Source organism: Melospiza melodia, chromosome 17, assembly GCF_035770615.1.
Source record: "Melospiza melodia melodia isolate bMelMel2 chromosome 17, bMelMel2.pri, whole genome shotgun sequence".
Lineage (NCBI taxonomy): Eukaryota > Metazoa > Chordata > Aves > Passeriformes > Passerellidae > Melospiza > Melospiza melodia.
The window spans coordinates 13,998,104-14,021,160 of record NC_086210.1 but is presented as its reverse complement, the minus strand read 5'-3'; positions in this window follow the sequence as shown (position 1 = coordinate 14,021,160).

Genomic DNA, 23,057 nt, shown 5'->3' with positions numbered 1-23,057 from the left:
AGGCGCCTCTCCCGGGCGTCTTTCGGAGAAGCCGCGCTAAGGAGAGCACTGTGAGCGGCACAATCGTCTTTGCGCGAAGAAGGCGCTTCTTCCCCTCCGGGAGCCGGCGAGAGCGGCAGCTTCGGAAAGGTGAAGAAGGAAGCTGTACAAGACTGGGATTGTGTGCGCAGCTTGCCAACGGATAGAAAACAGTACCTTTGCACTCTCCTGCCTTTTCCAATCACATGAACATTCGATTGGAACATGTTTTGGACAACTTTTCTTTTCTCCCTGCCAAACACCTGGCAGATCCTGTGCATCCTCTAGAATACGATGGGAGATGTTTTCTGTGCTGGCACAGTTTCTCCCTGCCAGATATAGTGGAAAAGCTTTTTGCTAAGATGTAGAAGAGAAGAGACGCTAAAGACGAAGGTACCATGCTGTTCGGAGCTAGGCGCCTCTCCCGGGCGTCTTTCGGAGAAGCCGTGCTAAGGAGAGCACTGTGAGCGGCACAATCGTCTTTGCGCGAAGAAGGCGCTTCTTCCCCTCCGGGAGCCGGCGAGAGCGGCAGCTTCGGAAAGGTGAAGAAGGAAGCTGTACAAGACTGGGATTGTGTGCGCAGCTTGCCAACGGATAGAAAACAGTACCTTTGCACTCTCCTGACTTTTCCAATCTCATGAACATTCGATTGGAAGCTGTTGTGAACAAGTTTCTTTCTCATCTTCCAAAACACTCGGCACTTTTCCGTGCAAAGTCAAGAACATGATGGGAGATATTTTTTTTGCTGGAACAATTTTTTCCAGACAGATATAGTGGAAAAGCTTTTTTGCTGAGACGTGGAAGAGAAGAGACGCTAAAGATGAAGGTACTATGCTGTCCAGAGCTAAGCGCTGCTCCCGGGCGCCTTTCGGAGAAGCCGCGCTAAGGAGAGCACTGTGAGCGGCACAATCGTCTTTGCGCGAAGAAGGCGCTTCTTCCCCTCTGGGAGCCGGCGAGAGCGGCAGCTTCGGAAAGGTGAAGAAGGAAGCTGTACAAGACTGGGATTGTGTGCGCAGCTTGCCATCTGATAGAAAACAGTACCTTTGCACTCTCCTGACTTTTCCAATCTCATGAATATTTGATTGGAAGCTGTTTTGGACAACTTTTCTTTTCTCCCTGCCAAACACCTGGCAGACCTCTGTGCATTCTCTAGAAGACGATGGGAGATGTTTTCTGTGCTGGCACAGTTTTTTCTAGCCAGACATAGTGGAAAAGCTTTCTGCTTCGATGTAGACCTCAAAAGACGCTAAAGACGAAGGTACCATGCTGTCCGGAGCTAAGTGCTTCTCCCGGGCGTCTTTCAGAGAAGCCGCGCTAAGGAGAGCACTGTGAGCGGCACAATCGTCTTTGCGCGAAGAAGGCGCTTCTTCCCCTCCGGGAGCCGGCGAGAGCGGCAGCTTCGGAAAGGTGAAGAAGGAAGCTGTACAAGACTGGGATTGTGTGCGCAGCTTTCCAACTGATGGAAAACAGTACCTTTGCACTCTCCTGACTTTTCCAATCTCAGGAACATTCGATTGGAAGCTGTTTTGGACAAGCTTCTTTCCCTTCTTCCAAAACACTCGGCACTTTTCCGTGCAACGTCTAGAACACGATGGGAGATGTTTTCTGTGCTGGCATAGTTTTTTCTAGCCAGACATAGTGGAAAAGCTTTTTGCTAAGATGTAGACGGGAAGAGACGCTAAAGATAAAAGCACCATGCTTTCCGGAGCTAGGCGCCTCTCCCGGGCGTCTTTCGGAGAAGCCGCGCTAAGGAGAGCACTGTGAGCGGCACAATCGTCTTTGCGCGAAGAAGGCGCTTCTTCCCCTCCGGGAGCCGGCGAGAGCGGCAGCTTCGGAAAGGTGAAGAAGGAAGCTGTACAAGACTGGGATTGTGTGCGCAGCTTGCCAACGGATAGAAAACAGTACCTTTGCACTCTCCTGACTTTTCCAATCACATGAACAATCGATTGGAAGCTTTTTTGGACAAGCTTCTTTCCCTTCTTCCAAAACACTCGGCAGAACTCCGTGTATCCTCTAGAACACTTTGGGAGATGTTTTCTGTGCTGGCACAGTTTCTCCCTGCCAGACATAGTGGAAAAGCTTTTTGCTAAGATGTAGACCACAAAAGACGTTAAGACGAAGGTACCATGCTCTCCGGAGCTAAGTGCTGCCCCCGGGCGTCTTTCGGAGAAGCCGCGCTAAGGAGAGCACTGTGAGCGGCACAATCATCTTTGCGCGAAGAAGGCGCTTCTTCCCCTCCGGGAGCCGGCGAGAGCGGCAGCTTCGGAAAGGTGAAGAAGGAAGCTGTACAAGACTGGGATTGTGTGCGCAGCTTGCCAACTGATAGAAAACAGTACCTTTGCACTCTCCTGACTTTTCCAATCTCATGAACATTTGATTGGAAGCTGTTTTGGACAAGCTTCTTTCCCTTCTTCCAAAACACTCGGCACTTTTCCGTGCAACGTCTAGAACACGATGGGAGATGTTTTCTGTGCTGGCACAGTTTCTCCCTGCCAGATATAGTGGAAAAGCATTTTGCTAAGATGTAGAAGAGAAGAGACGCTAAAGACGAAGGTGCCATGCTGTTCGGAGCTAGGCGCCTCTCCCGGGCGTCTTTCGGAGAAGCCGCGCTAAGGAGAGCACTGTGAGCGGCACAATCGTCTTTGCGCGAAGAAGGCGCTTCTTCCCCTCCGGGAGCCGGCGAGAGCGGCAGCTTCGGAAAGGTGAAGAAGGAAGCTGTACAAGACTGGGATTGTGTGCGCAGCTTGCCAACTGATAGAAAACAGTACCTTTGCACTCTCCTGACTTTTCCAATCACATGAACATTCGATTGGAAGCTGTTTTGGACAACTTTTCTTTTCTCCCTGCCAAACACCTGGCAGACCTCTGTGCATCCTCTAGAAGACAATGGGAGATGTTTTCTGTGCTGGCAAAATTTCTCCCTGCCAGACATAGTGGAAAAGCTTTCTGCTTCGATGTAGACCACAAAAGACGTAAAGACGAAGGTACCATGCTCTCCGGAGCTAAGTGCTGCTCCCGGGCGTCTTTCGGAGAAGCCGCGCTAAGGAGAGCACTGTGAGCGGCACAATCGTCTTTGTGCGAAGAAGGCGCTTCTTCCCCTCCGGGAGCCGGCGAGAGCGGCAGCTTCGGAAAGGTGAAGAAGGAAGCTGTACAAGACTGGGATTGTGTGCGCAGCTTGCCAACTGATAGAAAACAGTACCTTTGCACTCTCCTGACTTTTCGAATCTCATGAACATTCGATTGGAAGCTGTTTTGGACAAGCTTCTTTCCCTTTTTCCAAAACACTCGGCACATTTCCGTACAACGTCTAGAACACGATGTGAGATGTTTTCTGTGCTGGTACAGTTTTTTCTAGCCAGACATAGTGGAAAAGCTTTCTGCTTCGATGTACACCACAAAAGACGCTAAAGACGAAGGTACCATGCTGTCCGAAACTAGGCGCCTCTCCCGGGCGTCTTTCGGAGAAGCCGCGCTAAGGAGAGCACTGTGAGCGGCACAATCGTCTTTGCGCGAAGAAGGCGCTTCTTCCCCTCCGGGAGCCGGCGAGAGCGGCAGCTTCGGAAAGGTGAAGAAGGAAGCTGTACAAGACTGGGATTGTGTGCGCAGCTTGCCATCTGATAGAAAACAGTACCTTTGCACTCTCCTGACTTTTCCAATCACATGAATATTCGATTGGAAGCTGTTTAGGACAAGTTTCAGTCCCTTCTTCGAAAACACTCGGCAGACATCTGTGTATCCTCTAGAACACGTTGGGAGATGTTTTCTGTGCTGGCACAGTTTCTCCCTGCCAGATATAGTGGAAAAGCTTTTTGCTAAGATGTAGACCACAAATGACGTAAAGACGAAGGTACCATGCTCTCCGGAGCTAAGTGCTGCTCCCGGGCGTCTTTCGGAGAAGCCGCGCTAAGGAGAGCACTGTGAGAGGCACAATCGTCTTTGCGCGAAGAAGGCGCTTCTTCCCCTCCGGGAGCCGGCGAGAGCGGCAGCTTCGGAAAGGTGAAGAAGGAAGCTGTACAAGACTGGGATTGTGTGCGCAGCTTTCCAACTGATAGAAAACAGTACCTTTGCACTCTCCTGACTTTTCCAATCTCAGGAACATTCGATTGGAAGCTGTTTTGGACAAGCTTCTTTCCCTTCTTCCAAAACACTCGGCACTTTTCCGTGCAACGTCTAGAACACGATGGGAGATGTTTTCGGTGCTGGCACAGTTTTTTCTAGCCAGACATAGTGGAAAAGCTTTTTGCTAAGATGTAGAAGAGAAGAGACGCTAAAGACAGAGGTGCCATGCTGTGCGGAGCTAGGCGCCTCTCCCGGGCGTCTTTCGGAGATGCCGCGCTAAGGAGAGCACTGTGAGCGGCACAATCGTCTTTGCGCGAAGAAGGCGCTTCTTCCCCTCCGGGAGCCGGCGAGAGCGGCAGCTTCGGAAAGGTGAAGAAGGAAGCTGTACAAGACTGGGATTGTGTGCGCAGCTTGCCAACTGATAGAAAACAGTACCTTTGCACTCTCCTGACTTTTCCAATCACATGAACATTCGATTGGAAGCTGTTTTGGACAACTTTTCTTTTCTCCCTGCCAAACACCTGGCAGACCTCTGTGCATCCTCTAGAAGACGATGGGAGATGTTTTCTGTGCTGGCACAGTTTCTCCCTGCCAGATATAGTGGAAAAGCTTTTTGCTAAGATGTAGATGAGAAGAGACGCTAAAGACGAAGGTACCATGCTGTTCGGAGCTAGGCGCCTCTCCCGGGCGTCTTTCGGAGAAGCCGCGCTAAGGAGAGCACTGTGAGCGGCACAATCGTCTTTGCGCGAAGAAGGCGCTTCTTCCCCTCCGGGAGCCGGCGAGAGCGGCAGCTTCGGAAAGGTGAAGAAGGAAGCTGTACAAGACTGGGATTGTGTGCGCAGCTTGCCAACGGATAGAAAACAGTACCTTTGCACTCTCCTGACTTTTCCAATCTCATGAACATTCGATTGGAAGCTGTTTTGGACAAGTTTCTTTCTCAGCTTCCAAAACACTCGGCACTTTTCCGTGCAAAGTCAAGAACATGATGGGAGATGTTTTTTTTGCTGGAACAATTTTTTCCAGCCAGATATAGTGGAAAAGCTTTTTTGCTAAGACGTGGAAGAGAAGAGACGCTAAAGATGAAGGTACCATGCTGTCCAGAGCTAAGCGCTGCTCCCGGGCGTCTTTCGGAGAAGCCGCGCTAAGGAGAGCACTGTGAGCGGCACAATCGTCTTTGCGCGAAGAAGGCGCTTCTTCCCCTCCGGGAGCCGGCGAGAGCGGCAGCTTCGGAAAGGTGAAGAAGGAAGCTGTACAAGACTGGGATTGTGTGCGCAGCTTTCCAACTGATGGAAAACAGTACCTTTGCACTCTCCTGACTTTTCCAATCTCAGGAACATTCGATTGGAAGCTGTTTTGGACAACTTTTCTTTTCTCCCTGCCAAACACCTGGCAGATTCTGTGCATTCTCTAGAAGACGATGGGAGATGTTTTCTGTGCTGGCACAGTTTTTTCTAGCCAGACATAGTGGAAAAGCTTTCTGCTTCGATGTAGACCTCAAAAGACGCTAAAGACGAAGGTACCATGCTGTTGGGAGCTAAGTGCTGCTCCCGGGCGTCTTTCAGAGAAGCCGCGCTAAGGAGAGCACTGTGAGCGGCACAATCGTCTTTGCGCGAAGAAGGCGCTTCTTCCCCTCCGGGAGCCGGCGAGAGCGGCAGCTTCGGAAAGGTGAAGAAGGAAGCTGTACAAGACTGGGATTGTGTGCGCAGCTTTCCAACTGATGGAAAACAGTACCTTTGCACTCTCCTGACTTTTCCAATCTCAGGAACATTCGATTGGAAGCTGTTTTGGACAAGCTTCTTTCCCTTCTTCCAAAACACTTGGCACTTTTCCGTGCAACGTCTAGAACACGATGGGAGATGTTTTCTGTGCTGGCACAGTTTTTTCTAGCCAGACATAGTGGAAAAGCTTTTTGCTAAGATGTAGACGGGAAGAGACGCTAAAGATAAAAGCACCATGCTTTCCGGAGCTAGGCGCCTCTCCCGGGCGTCTTTCGGGGAAGCCGCGCTAAGGAGAGCACTGTGAGCGGCACAATCGTCTTTGCGCGAAGAAGGCGCTTCTTCCCCTCCGGGAGCCGGCGAGAGCGGCAGCTTCGGAAAGGTGAAGAAGGAAGCTGTACAAGACTGGGATTGTGTGCGCAGCTTTCCAACTGATGGAAAACAGTACCTTTGCACTCTCCTGACTTTTCCAATCTCAGGAACATTCGATTGGAAGCTGTTTTGGACAAGCTTCTTTCCCTTCTTCCAAAACACTCGGCACTTTTCCGTGCAACGTCTAGAACACGATGGGAGATGTTTTCTGTGCTGGCACAGTTTTTTCTAGCCAGACATAGTGGAAAAGCTTTTTGCTAAGATGTAGACGGGAAGAGACGCTAAAGATAAAAGCACCATGCTTTCCGGAGCTAGGCGCCTCTCCCGGGCGTCTTTCGGAGAAGCCGCGCTAAGGAGAGCACTGTGAGCGGCACAATCGTCTTTGCGCGAAGAAGGCGCTTCTTCCCCTCCGGGAGCCGGCGAGAGCGGCAGCTTCGGAAAGGTGAAGAAGGAAGCTGTACAAGACTGGGATTGTGTGCGCAGCTTGCCAACTGATAGAAAACAGTACCTTTGCACTCTCCTGACTTTTCCAATCACATGAACATTCGATTGGAAGCTGTTTTGGACAACTTTTCTTTTCTCCCTGCCAAACACCTGGCAGACCTCTGTGCATCCTCTAGAAGACAATGGGAGATGTTTTCTGTGCTGGCAAAATTTCTCCCTGCCAGACATAGTGGAAAAGCTTTCTGCTTCGATGTAGACCACAAAAGACGTAAAGACGAAGGTACCATGCTCTCCGGAGCTAAGTGCTGCTCCCGGGCGTCTTTCGGAGAAGCCGCGCTAAGGAGAGCACTGTGAGCGGCACAATCGTCTTTGTGCGAAGAAGGCGCTTCTTCCCCTCCGGGAGCCGGCGAGAGCGGCAGCTTCGGAAAGGTGAAGAAGGAAGCTGTACAAGACTGGGATTGTGTGCGCAGCTTGCCAACTGATAGAAAACAGTACCTTTGCACTCTCCTGACTTTTCGAATCTCATGAACATTCGATTGGAAGCTGTTTTGGACAAGCTTCTTTCCCTTTTTCCAAAACACTCGGCACATTTCCGTACAACGTCTAGAACACGATGTGAGATGTTTTCTGTGCTGGTACAGTTTTTTCTAGCCAGACATAGTGGAAAAGCTTTCTGCTTCGATGTACACCACAAAAGACGCTAAAGACGAAGGTACCATGCTGTCCGAAACTAGGCGCCTCTCCCGGGCGTCTTTCGGAGAAGCCGCGCTAAGGAGAGCACTGTGAGCGGCACAATCGTCTTTGCGCGAAGAAGGCGCTTCTTCCCCTCCGGGAGCCGGCGAGAGCGGCAGCTTCGGAAAGGTGAAGAAGGAAGCTGTACAAGACTGGGATTGTGTGCGCAGCTTGCCATCTGATAGAAAACAGTACCTTTGCACTCTCCTGACTTTTCCAATCACATGAATATTCGATTGGAAGCTGTTTAGGACAAGTTTCAGTCCCTTCTTCGAAAACACTCGGCAGACATCTGTGTATCCTCTAGAACACGTTGGGAGATGTTTTCTGTGCTGGCACAGTTTCTCCCTGCCAGATATAGTGGAAAAGCTTTTTGCTAAGATGTAGACCACAAATGACGTAAAGACGAAGGTACCATGCTCTCCGGAGCTAAGTGCTGCTCCCGGGCGTCTTTCGGAGAAGCCGCGCTAAGGAGAGCACTGTGAGAGGCACAATCGTCTTTGCGCGAAGAAGGCGCTTCTTCCCCTCCGGGAGCCGGCGAGAGCGGCAGCTTCGGAAAGGTGAAGAAGGAAGCTGTACAAGACTGGGATTGTGTGCGCAGCTTTCCAACTGATAGAAAACAGTACCTTTGCACTCTCCTGACTTTTCCAATCTCAGGAACATTCGATTGGAAGCTGTTTTAGACAAGCTTCTTTCCCTTCTTCCAAAACACTCGGCACTTTTCCGTGCAACGTCTAGAACACGATGGGAGATGTTTTCGGTGCTGGCACAGTTTTTTCTAGCCAGACATAGTGGAAAAGCTTTTTGCTAAGATGTAGAAGAGAAGAGACGCTAAAGACAGAGGTGCCATGCTGTGCGGAGCTAGGCGCCTCTCCCGGGCGTCTTTCGGAGATGCCGCGCTAAGGAGAGCACTGTGAGCGGCACAATCGTCTTTGCGCGAAGAAGGCGCTTCTTCCCCTCCGGGAGCCGGCGAGAGCGGCAGCTTCGGAAAGGTGAAGAAGGAAGCTGTACAAGACTGGGATTGTGTGCGCAGCTTGCCAACTGATAGAAAACAGTACCTTTGCACTCTCCTGACTTTTCCAATCACATGAACATTCGATTGGAAGCTGTTTTGGACAACTTTTCTTTTCTCCCTGCCAAACACCTGGCAGACCTCTGTGCATCCTCTAGAAGACGATGGGAGATGTTTTCTGTGCTGGCACAGTTTCTCCCTGCCAGATATAGTGGAAAAGCTTTTTGCTAAGATGTAGATGAGAAGAGACGCTAAAGACGAAGGTACCATGCTGTTCGGAGCTAGGCGCCTCTCCCGGGCGTCTTTCGGAGAAGCCGCGCTAAGGAGAGCACTGTGAGCGGCACAATCGTCTTTGCGCGAAGAAGGCGCTTCTTCCCCTCCGGGAGCCGGCGAGAGCGGCAGCTTCGGAAAGGTGAAGAAGGAAGCTGTACAAGACTGGGATTGTGTGCGCAGCTTGCCAACGGATAGAAAACAGTACCTTTGCACTCTCCTGACTTTTCCAATCTCATGAACATTCGATTGGAAGCTGTTTTGGACAAGTTTCTTTCTCAGCTTCCAAAACACTCGGCACTTTTCCGTGCAAAGTCAAGAACATGATGGGAGATGTTTTTTTTGCTGGAACAATTTTTTCCAGCCAGATATAGTGGAAAAGCTTTTTTGCTAAGACGTGGAAGAGAAGAGACGCTAAAGACGAAGGTACCATGCTGTTCGGAGCTAGGCGCCTCTCCCGGGCGTCTTTCGGAGAAGCCGCGCTAAGGAGAGCACTGTGAGCGGCACAATCGTCTTTGCGCGAAGAAGGCGCTTCTTCCCCTCCGGGAGCCGGCGAGAGCGGCAGCTTCGGAAAGGTGAAGAAGGAAGCTGTACAAGACTGGGATTGTGTGCGCAGCTTTCCAACTGATGGAAAACAGTACCTTTGCACTCTCCTGACTTTTCCAATCTCAGGAACATTCGATTGGAAGCTGTTTTGGACAACTTTTCTTTTCTCCCTGCCAAACACCTGGCAGATTCTGTGCATTCTCTAGAAGACGATGGGAGATGTTTTCTGTGCTGGCACAGTTTTTTCTAGCCAGACATAGTGGAAAAGCTTTCTGCTTCGATGTAGACCTCAAAAGACGCTAAAGACGAAGGTACCATGCTGTTGGGAGCTAAGTGCTGCTCCCGGGCGTCTTTCAGAGAAGCCGCGCTAAGGAGAGCACTGTGAGCGGCACAATCGTCTTTGCGCGAAGAAGGCGCTTCTTCCCCTCCGGGAGCCGGCGAGAGCGGCAGCTTCGGAAAGGTGAAGAAGGAAGCTGTACAAGACTGGGATTGTGTGCGCAGCTTTCCAACTGATGGAAAACAGTACCTTTGCACTCTCCTGACTTTTCCAATCTCAGGAACATTCGATTGGAAGCTGTTTTGGACAAGCTTCTTTCCCTTCTTCCAAAACACTTGGCACTTTTCCGTGCAACGTCTAGAACACGATGGGAGATGTTTTCTGTGCTGGCACAGTTTTTTCTAGCCAGACATAGTGGAAAAGCTTTTTGCTAAGATGTAGACGGGAAGAGACGCTAAAGATAAAAGCACCATGCTTTCCGGAGCTAGGCGCCTCTCCCGGGCGTCTTTCGGGGAAGCCGCGCTAAGGAGAGCACTGTGAGCGGCACAATCGTCTTTGCGCGAAGAAGGCGCTTCTTCCCCTCCGGGAGCCGGCGAGAGCGGCAGCTTCGGAAAGGTGAAGAAGGAAGCTGTACAAGACTGGGATTGTGTGCGCAGCTTTCCAACTGATGGAAAACAGTACCTTTGCACTCTCCTGACTTTTCCAATCTCAGGAACATTCGATTGGAAGCTGTTTTGGACAAGCTTCTTTCCCTTCTTCCAAAACACTCGGCACTTTTCCGTGCAACGTCTAGAACACGATGGGAGATGTTTTCTGTGCTGGCACAGTTTTTTCTAGCCAGACATAGTGGAAAAGCTTTTTGCTAAGATGTAGACGGGAAGAGACGCTAAAGATAAAAGCACCATGCTTTCCGGAGCTAGGCGCCTCTCCCGGGCGTCTTTCGGAGAAGCCGCGCTAAGGAGAGCACTGTGAGCGGCACAATCGTCTTTGCGCGAAGAAGGCGCTTCTTCCCCTCCGGGAGCCGGCGAGAGCGGCAGCTTCGGAAAGGTGAAGAAGGAAGCTGTACAAGACTGGGATTGTGTGCGCAGCTTGCCAACTGATAGAAAACAGTACCTTTGCACTCTCCTGACTTTTCCAATCACATGAACATTCGATTGGAAGCTGTTTTGGACAACTTTTCTTTTCTCCCTGCCAAACACCTGGCAGACCTCTGTGCATCCTCTAGAAGACGATGGGAGATGTTTTCTGTGCTGGCACAGTTTCTCCCTGCCAGATATAGTGGAAAAGCTTTTTGCTAAGATGTAGAAGAGAAGAGACGCTAAAGACGAAGGTACCATGCTGTTGGGAGCTAGGCGCCTCTCCCGGGCGTCTTTCGGAGAAGCCGCGCTAAGGAGAGCACTGTGAGCGGCACAATCGTCTTTGCGCGAAGAAGGCGCTTCTTCCCCTCCGGGAGCCGGCGAGAGCGGCAGCTTCGGAAAGGTGAAGAAGGAAGCTGTACAAGACTGGGATTGTGTGCGCAGCTTGCCAACAGATAGAAAACAGTACCTTTGAACTCTCCTGCCTTTTCCAATCACATGAACATTCGATTGGAAGCTGTTTTGGACAACTTTTCTTTTCTCCCTGCCAAACACCTGGCAGACCTCTGTGCATCCTCTAGAAGACGATGGGAGATGTTTTCTGTGCTGGCAAAATTTCTCCCTGCCAGACATAGTGGAAAAGCTTTCTGCTTCGATGTAGACCAAAAAAGACGTTAAGACGAAGGTACCATGCTCTCCGGAGCTAAGTGCTGCTCCCGGGCGTCTTTCGGAGAAGCCGCGCTAAGGAGAGCACTGTGAGCGGCACAATCGTCTTTGCGCGAAGAAGGCGCTTCTTCCCCTCCGGGAGCCGGCGAGAGCGGCAGCTTCGGAAAGGTGAAGAAGGAAGCTGTACAAGACTGGGATTGTGTGCGCAGCTTGCCAACGGATAGAAAACAGTACCTTTGCACTCTCCTGACTTTTCCAATCTCATGAACATTCGATTGGAAGCTGTTTTGGACAAGCTTCTTTCCCTTTTTCCAAAACACTCGGCACATTTCCGTACAACGTCTAGAACACGATGGGAGATGTTTTCTGTGCTGGTACAGTTTTTTCTAGCCAGACATAGTGGAAAAGCTTTCTGCTTCGATGTACACCACAAAAGACGCTAAAGACGAAGGTACCATGCTGTCCGAAACTAGGCGCCTCTCCCGGGCGTCTTTCGGAGAAGCCGCGCTAAGGAGAGCACTGTGAGCGGCACAATCGTCTTTGCGCGAAGAAGGCGCTTCTTCCCCTCCGGGAGCCGGCGAGAGCGGCAGCTTCGGAAAGGTGAAGAAGGAAGCTGTACAAGACTGGGATTGTGTGCGCAGCTTGCCATCTGATAGAAAACAGTACCTTTGCACTCTCCTGACTTTTCCAATCTCATGAACATTCGATTGGAAGCTGTTGTGAACAAGTTTCTTTTCCTTCTTGCAAAACACTCGGCAGATATCTGTGTATCCTCTAGAACACGTTGGGAGATGTTTTCTGTGCTGGCACAGTTTCTCCCTGCCAGATATTGTGGAAAAGCTTTTTGCTAAGATGTAGACCACAAATGACGTAAAGACGAAGGTACCATGCTCTCCGGAGCTAAGTGCTGCTCCCGGGCGTCTTTCGGAGAAGCCGCGCTAAGGAGAGCACTGTGAGAGGCACAATCGTCTTTGCGCGAAGAAGGCGCTTCTTCCCCTCCGGGAGCCGGCGAGAGCGGCAGCTTCGGAAAGGTGAAGAAGGAAGCTGTACAAGACTGGGATTGTGTGCGCAGCTTTCCAACTGATGGAAAACAGTACCTTTGCACTCTCCTGACTTTTCCAATCTCAGGAACATTCGATTGGAAGCTGTTTTGGACAAGCTTCTTTCCCTTCTTCCAAAACACTCGGCACTTTTCCGTGCAACGTCTAGAACACGATGGGAGATGTTTTCTGTGCTGGCACAGTTTTTTATAGCCAGACATAGTGGAAAAGCTTTTTGCTAAGATGTAGAAGAGAAGAGACGCTAAAGACAGAGGTGCCATGCTGTTCGGAGCTAGGCGCCTCTCCCGGGCGTCTTTCGGAGAAGCCGCGCTAAGGAGAGCACTGTGAGCGGCACAATCGTCTTTGCGCGAAGAAGGCGCTTCTTCCCCTCCGGGAGCCGGCGAGAGCGGCAGCTTCGGAAAGGTGAAGAAGGAAGCTGTACAAGACTGGGATTGTGTGCGCAGCTTGCCAACTGATAGAAAACAGTACCTTTGCACTCTCCTGACTTTTCCAATCACATGAACATTCGATTGGAAGCTGTTTTGGACAACTTTTCTTTTCTCCCTGCCAAACACCTGGCAGACCTCTGTGCATCCTCTAGAAGACGATGGGAGATGTTTTCTGTGCTGGCACAGTTTCTCCCTGCCAGATATAGTGGAAAAGCTTTTGCTAAGATGTAGAAGAGAAGAGACGCTAAAGACGAAGGTACCATGCTGTTGGGAGCTAGGCGCCTCTCCCGGGCGTCTTTCGGAGAAGCCGCGCTAAGGAGAGCACTGTGAGCGGCACAATCGTCTTTGCGCGAAGAAGGCGCTTCTTCCCCTCCGGGAGCCGGCGAGAGCGGCAGCTTCGGAAAGGTGAAGAAGGAAGCTGTACAAGAATGGGATTGTGTGCGCAGCTTTCCAACTGATGGAAAACAGTACCTTTGCACTCTCCTGATTTTCCAATCTCAGGAACATTCGATTGGAAGCTGTTTTGGACAAGCTTCTTTCCCTTCTTCCAAAACACTCGGCACTTTTCCGTGCAACGTCTAGAACACGATGGGAGATGTTTTCTGTGCTGGCACAGTTTTTTCTAGCCAGACATAGTGGAAAAGCTTTTTGCTAAGATGTAGACGGGAAGAGACGCTAAAGATAAAAGCACCATGCTTTCCGGAGCTAGGCGCCTCTCCCGGGCGTCTTTCGGGGAAGCCGCGCTAAGGAGAGCACTGTGAGCGGCACAATCGTCTTTGCGCGAAGAAGGCGCTTCTTCCCCTCCGGGAGCCGGCGAGAGCGGCAGCTTCGGAAAGGTGAAGAAGGAAGCTGTACAAGACTGGGATTGTGTGTGCAGCTTTCCAACTGATGGAAAACAGTACCTTTGCACTCTCCTGACTTTTCCAATCTCAGGAACATTCGATTGGAAGCTGTTTTGGACAAGCTTCTTTCCCTTCTTCCAAAACACTCGGCACTTTTCCGTGCAACGTCTAGAACACGATGGGAGATGTTTTCTGTGCTGGCACAGTTTTTTCTAGCCAGACATAGTGGAAAAGCTTTTTGCAAAGATGTAGACGGGAAGAGACGCTAAAGATAAAAGCACCATGCTTTCCGGAGCTAGGCGCCTCTCCCGGGCGTCTTTCGGAGAAGCCGCGCTAAGGAGAGCACTGTGAGCGGCACAATCGTCTTTGCGCGAAGAAGGCGCTTCTTCCCCTCCGGGAGCCGGCGAGAGCGGCAGCTTCGGAAAGGTGAAGAAGGAAGCTGTACAAGACTGGGATTGTGTGCGCAGCTTGCCAACTGATAGAAAACAGTACCTTTGCACTCTCCTGACTTTTCCAATCACATGAACATTCGATTGGAAGCTGTTTTGGACAACTTTTCTTTTCTCCCTGCCAAACACCTGGCAGACCTCTGTGCATCCTCTAGAAGACGATGGGAGATGTTTTCTGTGCTGGCACAGTTTCTCCCTGCCAGATATAGTGGAAAAACTTTTTGCTAAGATGTAGAAGAGAAGAGACGCTAAAGACGAAGGTACCATGCTGTTCGGAGCTAGGCGCCTCTCCCGGGCGTCTTTCGGAGAAGCCGCGCTAAGGAGAGCACTGTGAGCGGCACAATCGTCTTTGCGCGAAGAAGGCGCTTCTTCCCCTCCGGGAGCTGGCGAGAGCGGCAGCTTCGGAAAGGTGAAGAAGGAAGCTGTACAAGACTGGGATTGTGTGCGCAGCTTGCCAACTGATAGAAAACAGTACCTTTGCACTCTCCTGCCTTTTCCAATCACATGAACATTCGATTGGAATATGTTTTGGACAACTTTTCTTTTCTCCCTGCCAAACACCTGGCAGACCTCTGTGCATCCTCTAGAAGACGATGGGAGATGTTTTCTGTGCTGGCAAAATTTCTCCCTGCCAGACATAGTGGAAAAGCTTTCTGCTTCGATGTAGACCAAAAAAGACGTTAAGACGAAAGTACCATGCTCTCCGGAGCTAAGTGCTGCTCCCGGGCGTCTTTCGGAGAAGCCGCGCTAAGGAGAGCACTGTGAGCGGCACAATCGTCTTTGCGCGAAGAAGGCGCTTCTTCCCCTCCGGGAGCCGGCGAGAGCGGCAGCTTCGGAAAGGTGAAGAAGGAAGCTGTACAAGACTGGGATTTTGTGCGCAGCTTGCCAACTGATAGAAAACAGTACCTTTGCACTCTCCTGACTTTTCGAATCTCATGAACATTCGATTGGAAGCTGTTTTGGACAAGCTTCTTTCCCTTTTTCCAAAACACTCGGCACATTTCCGTACAACGTCTAGAACACGATGGGAGATGTTTTCTGTGCTGGTACAGTTTTTTCTAGCCAGACATAGTGGAAAAGCTTTTTGCTAAGATGTAGACCACAAATGACGTAAAGACGAAGGTACCATGCTCTCCGGAGCTAAGTGCTGCTCCCGGGCGTCTTTCGGAGAAGCCGCGCTAAGGAGAGCACTGTGAGAGGCACAATCGTCTTTGCGCGAAGAAGGCGCTTCTTCCCCTCCGGGAGCCAGCGAGAGCGGCAGCTTCGGAAAGGTGAAGAAGGAAGCTGTACAAGACTGGGATTGTGTGCGCAGCTTTCCAACTGATGGAAAACAGTACCTTTGCACTCTCCTGACTTTTCCAATCTCAGGAACATTCGATTGGAAGCTGTTTTGGACAAGCTTCTTTCCCTTCTTCCAAAACACTCGGCACTTTTCCGTGCAACGTCTAGAACACGATGGGAGATGTTTTCTGTGCTGGCACAGTTTTTTCTAGCCAGACATAGTGGAAAAGCTTTTTGCTAAGATGTAGAAGAGAAGAGACGCTAAAGACAGAGGTGCCATGCTGTTCGGAGCTAGGCGCCTCTCCCGGGCGTCTTTCGGAGAAGCCGCGCTAAGGAGAGCACTGTGAGCGGCACAATCGTCTTTGCGCGAAGAAGGCGCTTCTTCCCCTCCGGGAGCCGGCGAGAGCGGCAGCTTCGGAAAGGTGAAGAAGGAAGCTGTACAAGACTGGGATTGTGTGTGCAGCTTGCCAACTGATAGAAAACAGTACCTTTGCACTCTCCTGACTTTTCCAATCACATGAACATTCGATTGGAAGCTGTTTTGGACAACTTTTCTTTTCTCCCTGCCAAACAGCTGGCAGACCTCTGTGCATCCTCTAGAAGACGATGGGAGATGTTTTCTGTGCTGGCACAGTTTCTCCCTGCCAGATATAGTGGAAAAGCTTTTTGCTAAGATGTAGAAGAGAAGAGACGCTAAAGACGAAGGTACCATGCTGTTCGGAGCTAGGCGCCTCTCCCGGGCGTCTTTCGGAGAAGCCGCGCTAAGGAGAGCACTGTGAGCGGCACAATCGTCTTTGCGCGAAGAAGGCGCTTCTTCCCCTCCGGGAGCCGGCGAGAGCGGCAGCTTCGGAAAGGTGAAGAAGGAAGCTGTACAAGACTGGGATTGTGTGCGCAGCTTGCCAACGGATAGAAAACAGTACCTTTGCACTCTCCTGACTTTTCCAATCTCATGAACATTCGATTGGAAGCTGTTGTGAACAAGTTTCTTTCTCAGCTTCCAAAACACTCGGCACTTTTCCGTGCAAAGTCAAGAACATGATGGGAGATGTTTTTTTTGCTGGAACAATTTTTTCCAGCCAGATATAGTGGAAAAGCCTTTTTGCTAAGACGTGGAAGAGAAGAGACGCTAAAGATGAAGGTACCATGCTGTCCAGAGCTAAGCGCTGCTCCCGGGCGTCTTTCGGAGAAGCCGCGCTAAGGAGAGCACTGTGAGCGGCACAATCGTCTTTGCGCGAAGAAGGCGCTTCTTCCCCTCCGGGAGCCGGCGAGAGCGGCAGCTTCGGAAAGGTGAAGAAGGAAGCTGTACAAGACTGGGATTGTGTGCGCAGCTTTCCAACTGATGGAAAACAGTACCTTTGCACTCTCCTGACTTTTCCAATCTCAGGAACATTCGATTGGAAGTTGTTTTGGACAACTTTTCTTTTCTCCCTGCCAAACACCTGGCAGACCTCTGTGCATTCTCTAGAACACGATGGGAGATGTTTTCTGTGCTGGCACAGTTTTTTCTAGCCAGACATAGTGGAAAAGCTTTTTGCTAAGATGTAGACGGGAAGAGACGCTAAAGATAAAAGCACCATGCTTTCCGGAGCTAGGCGCCTCTCCCGGGCGTCTTTCGGGGAAGCCGCGCTAAGGAGAGCACTGTGAGCGGCACAATCGTCTTTGCGCGAAGAAGGCGCTTCTTCCCCTCCGGGAGCCGGCGAGAGCGGCAGCTTCGGAAAGGTGAAGAAGGAAGCTGTACAAGACTGGGATTGTGTGTGCAGCTTTCCAACTGATGGAAAACAGTACCTTTGCACTCTCCTGACTTTTCCAATCTCAGGAACATTCGATTGGAAGCTGTTTTGGACAAGCTTCTTTCCCTTCTTCCAAAACACTCGGCACTTTTCCGTGCAACGTCTAGAACACGATGGGAGATGTTTTCTGTGCTGGCACAGTTTTTTCTAGCCAGACATAGTGGAAAAGCTTTTTGCTAAGATGTAGACGGGAAGAGACGCTAAAGATAAAAGCACCATGCTTTCCGGAGCTAGGCGCCTCTCCCGGGCGTCTTTCGGAGAAGCCGCGCTAAGGAGAGCACTGTGAGCGGCACAATCGTCTTTGCGCGAAGAAGGCGCTTCTTCCCCTCCGGGAGCCGGCGAGAGCGGCAGCTTCGGAAAGGTGAAGAAGGAAGCTGTACAAGACTGGGATTGTGTGCGCAGCTTGCCAACTGATAGAAAACAGTACCTTTGCACTCTCCTGACTTTTCCAATCACATGAACATTCGATTGGAAGCTGTTTTGGACAACTTTTCTTTTCTCCCTGCCAAACACCTGGCAGACCTCTGTGCATCCTCTAGAAGACGATGGGAGATGTTTTCTGTGCTGGCACAGTTTCTCCCTGCCAGATATAGTGGAAAAACTTTTTGCTAAGATGTAGAAGAGAAGAGACGCTAAAGACGAAGGTACCATGCTGTTCGGAGCTAGGCGCCTCTCCCGGGCGTCTTTCGGAGAAGCCGCGCTAAGGAGAGCACTGTGAGCGGCACAATCGTCTTTGCGCGAAGAAGGCGCTTCTTCCCCTCCGGGAGCTGGCGAGAGCGGCAGCTTCGGAAAGGTGAAGAAGGAAGCTGTACAAGACTGGGATTGTGTGCGCAGCTTGCCAACTGATAGAAAACAGTACCTTTGCACTCTCCTGCCTTTTCCAATCACATGAACATTCGATTGGAATATGTTTTGGACAACTTTTCTTTTCTCCCTGCCAAACACCTGGCAGACCTCTGTGCATCCTCTAGAAGACGATGGGAGATGTTTTCTGTGCTGGCAAAATTTCTCCCTGCCAGACATAGTGGAAAAGCTTTCTGCTTCGATGTAGACCAAAAAAGACGTTAAGACGAAGGTACCATGCTCTCCGGAGCTAAGTGCTGCTCCCGGGCGTCTTTCGGAGAAGCCGCGCTAAGGAGAGCACTGTGAGCGGCACAATCGTCTTTGCGCGAAGAAGGCGCTTCTTCCCCTCCGGGAGCCGGCGAGAGCGGCAGCTTCGGAAAGGTGAAGAAGGAAGCTGTACAAGACTGGGATTTTGTGCGCAGCTTGCCAACTGATAGAAAACAGTACCTTTGCACTCTCCTGACTTTTCGAATCTCATGAACATTCGATTGGAAGCTGTTTTGGACAAGCTTCTTTCCCTTTTTCCAAAACACTCGGCACATTTCCGTACAACGTCTAGAACACGATGGGAGATGTTTTCTGTGCTGGTACAGTTTTTTCTAGCCAGACATAGTGGAAAAGCTTTTTGCTAAGATGTAGACCACAAATGACGTAAAGACGAAGGTACCATGCTCTCCGGAGCTAAGTGCTGCTCCCGGGCGTCTTTCGGAGAAGCCGCGCTAAGGAGAGCACTGTGAGAGGCACAATCGTCTTTGCGCGAAGAAGGCGCTTCTTCCCCTCCGGGAGCCAGCGAGAGCGGCAGCTTCGGAAAGGTGAAGAAGGAAGCTGTACAAGACTGGGATTGTGTGCGCAGCTTTCCAACTGATGGAAAACAGTACCTTTGCACTCTCCTGACTTTTCCAATCTCAGGAACATTCGATTGGAAGCTGTTTTGGACAAGCTTCTTTCCCTTCTTCCAAAACACTCGGCACTTTTCCGTGCAACGTCTAGAACACGATGGGAGATGTTTTCTGTGCTGGCACAGTTTTTTCTAGCCAGACATAGTGGAAAAGCTTTTTGCTAAGATGTAGAAGAGAAGAGACGCTAAAGACAGAGGTGCCATGCTGTTCGGAGCTAGGCGCCTCTCCCGGGCGTCTTTCGGAGAAGCCGCGCTAAGGAGAGCACTGTGAGCGGCACAATCGTCTTTGCGCGAAGAAGGCGCTTCTTCCCCTCCGGGAGCCGGCGAGAGCGGCAGCTTCGGAAAGGTGAAGAAGGAAGCTGTACAAGACTGGGATTGTGTGTGCAGCTTGCCAACTGATAGAAAACAGTACCTTTGCACTCTCCTGACTTTTCCAATCACATGAACATTCGATTGGAAGCTGTTTTGGACAACTTTTCTTTTCTCCCTGCCAAACAGCTGGCAGACCTCTGTGCATCCTCTAGAAGACGATGGGAGATGTTTTCTGTGCTGGCACAGTTTCTCCCTGCCAGATATAGTGGAAAAGCTTTTTGCTAAGATGTAGAAGAGAAGAGACGCTAAAGACGAAGGTACCATGCTGTTCGGAGCTAGGCGCCTCTCCCGGGCGTCTTTCGGAGAAGCCGCGCTAAGGAGAGCACTGTGAGCGGCACAATCGTCTTTGCGCGAAGAAGGCGCTTCTTCCCCTCCGGGAGCCGGCGAGAGCGGCAGCTTCGGAAAGGTGAAGAAGGAAGCTGTACAAGACTGGGATTGTGTGCGCAGCTTGCCAACGGATAGAAAACAGTACCTTTGCACTCTCCTGACTTTTCCAATCTCATGAACATTCGATTGGAAGCTGTTGTGAACAAGTTTCTTTCTCAGCTTCCAAAACACTCGGCACTTTTCCGTGCAAAGTCAAGAACATGATGGGAGATGTTTTTTTTGCTGGAACAATTTTTTCCAGCCAGATATAGTGGAAAAGCCTTTTTGCTAAGACGTGGAAGAGAAGAGACGCTAAAGATGAAGGTACCATGCTGTCCAGAGCTAAGCGCTGCTCCCGGGCGTCTTTCGGAGAAGCCGCGCTAAGGAGAGCACTGTGAGCGGCACAATCGTCTTTGCGCGAAGAAGGCGCTTCTTCCCCTCCGGGAGCCGGCGAGAGCGGCAGCTTCGGAAAGGTGAAGAAGGAAGCTGTACAAGACTGGGATTGTGTGCGCAGCTTTCCAACTGATGGAAAACAGTACCTTTGCACTCTCCTGACTTTTCCAATCTCAGGAACATTCGATTGGAAGTTGTTTTGGACAACTTTTCTTTTCTCCCTGCCAAACACCTGGCAGACCTCTGTGCATTCTCTAGAAGACGATGGGAGATGTTTTCTGTGCTGGCACAGTTTTTTCTAGCCAGACATAGTGGAAAAGCTTTCTGCTTCGATGTAGACCTCAAAAGACGCTAAAGACGAAGGTACCATGCTGTCCGGAGCTAAGTGCTGCTCCCGGGCGTCTTTCAGAAAAGCCGCGCTAAGGAGAGCACTGTGAGCGGCACAATCGTCTTTGCGCGAAGAAGGCGCTTCTTCCCCTCCGGGAGCCGGCGAGAGCGGCAGCTTCGGAAAGGTGAAGAAGGAAGCTGTACAAGACTGGGATTGTGTGCGCAGCTTTCCAACTGATGGAAAACAGTACCTTTGCACTCTCCTGACTTTTCCAATCTCAGGAACATTCGATTGGAAGCTGTTTTGGACAAGCTTCTTTCCCTTCTTCCAAAACACTCGGCACTTTTCCGTGCAACGTCTAGAACACGATGGGAGATGTTTTCTGTGCTGGCACAGTTTTTTCTAGCCAGACATAGTGGAAAAGCTTTTTGCTAAGATGTAGACGGGAAGAGACGCTAAAGATAAAAGCACCATGCTTTCCGGAGCTAGGCGCCTCTCCCGGGCGTCTTTCGGAGAAGCCGCGCTAAGGAGAGCACTGTGAGCGGCACAATCGTCTTTGCGCGAAGAAGGCGCTTCTTCCCCTCCGGGAGCCGGCGAGAGCGGCAGCTTCGGAAAGGTGAAGAAGGAAGCTGTACAAGACTGGGATTGTGTGCGCAGCTTGCCAACTGATAGAAAACAGTACCTTTGCACTCTCCTGACTTTTCCAATCACATGAACATTCGATTGGAAGCTGTTTTGGACAACTTTTCTTTTCTCCCTGCCAAACACCTGGCAGACCTCTGTGCATCCTCTAGAAGACGATGGGAGATGTTTTCTGTGCTGGCACAGTTTCTCCCTGCCAGATATAGTGGAAAAGCTTTTTGCTAAGATGTAGAAGAGAAGAGACGCTAAAGACGAAGGTACCATGCTGTTCGGAGCTAGGCGCCTCTCCCGGGCGTCTTTCGGAGAAGCCGCGCTAAGGAGAGCACTGTGAGCGGCACAATCGTCTTTGCGCGAAGAAGGCGCTTCTTCCCCTCCGGGAGCTGGCGAGAGCGGCAGCTTCGGAAAGGTGAAGAAGGAAGCTGTACAAGACTGGGATTGTGTGCGCAGCTTGCCAACTGATAGAAAACAGTACCTTTGCACTCTCCTGCCTTTTCCAATCACATGAACATTCGATTGGAATCTGTTTTGGACAACTTTTCTTTTCTCCCTGCCAAACACCTGGCAGACCTCTGTGCATCCTCTAGAAGACGATGGGAGATGTTTTCTGTGCTGGCAAAATTTCTCCCTGCCAGACATAGTGGAAAAGCTTTCTGCTTCGATGTAGACCAAAAAAGACGTTAAGACGAAGGTACCATGCTCTCCGGAGCTAAGTGCTGCTCCCGGGCGTCTTTCGGAGAAGCCGCGCTAAGGAGAGCACTGTGAGCGGCACAATCGTCTTTGCGCGAAGAAGGCGCTTCTTCCCCTCCGGGAGCCGGCGAGAGCGGCAGCTTCGGAAAGGTGAAGAAGGAAGCTGTACAAGACTGGGATTGTGTGCGCAGCTTGCCAACTGATAGAAAACAGTACCTTTGCACTCTCCTGACTTTTCGAATCTCATGAACATTCGATTGGAAGCTGTTTTGGACAAGCTTCTTTCCCTTTTTCCAAAACACTCGGCACATTTCCGTACAACGTCTAGAACACGATGGGAGATGTTTTCTGTGCTGGTACAGTTTTTTCTAGCCAGACATAGTGGAAAAGCTTTCTGCTTCGATGTACACCACAAAAGACGCTAAAGACGAAGGTACCATGCTGTCCGAAACTAGGCACCTCTCCCGGGCGTCTTTCGGAGAAGCCGCGCTAAGGAGAGCACTGTGAGCGGCACAATCGTCTTTGCGCGAAGAAGGCGCTTCTTCCCCTCCGGGAGCCGGCGAGAGCGGCAGCTTCGGAAAGGTGAAGAAGGAAGCTGTACAAGACTGGGATTGTGTGCGCAGCTTGCCATCTGATAGAAAACAGTACCTTTGCACTCTCCTGACTTTTCCAATCTCATGAACATTCGATTGGAAGCTGTTGTGAACAAGTTTCTTTTCCTTCTTGCAAAACACTCGGCAGATATCTGTGTATCCTCTAGAACACGTTGGGAGATGTTTTCTGTGCTGGCACAGTTTCTCCCTGCCAGATATTGTGGAAAAGCTTTTTGCTAAATGTAGACCACAAATGACGTAAAGACGAAGGTACCATGCTCTCCGGAGCTAAGTGCTGCTCCCGGGCGTCTTTCGGAGAAGCCGCGCTAAGGAGAGCACTGTGAGAGGCACAATCGTCTTTGCGCGAAGAAGGCGCTTCTTCCCCTCCGGGAGCCGGCGAGAGCGGCAGCTTCGGAAAGGTGAAGAAGGAAGCTGTACAAGACTGGGATTGTGTGCGCAGCTTTCCAACTGATGGAAAACAGTACCTTTGCACTCTCCTGACTTTTCCAATCTCAGGAACATTCGATTGGAAGCTGTTTTGGACAAGCTTCTTTCCCTTCTTCCAAAACACTCGGCACTTTTCCGTGCAACGTCTAGAACACGATGGGAGATGTTTTCTGTGCTGGCACAGTTTTTTCTAGCCAGACATAGTGGAAAAGCTTTTTGCTAAGATGTAGAAGAGAAGAGACGCTAAAGACAGAGGTGCCATGCTGTTCGGAGCTAGGCGCCTCTCCCGGGCGTCTTTCGGAGAAGCCGCGCTAAGGAGAGCACTGTGAGCGGCACAATCGTCTTTGCGCGAAGAAGGCGCTTCTTCCCCTCCGGGAGCCGGCGAGAGCGGCAGCTTCGGAAAGGTGAAGAAGGAAGCTGTACAAGACTGGGATTGTGTGCGCAGCTTGC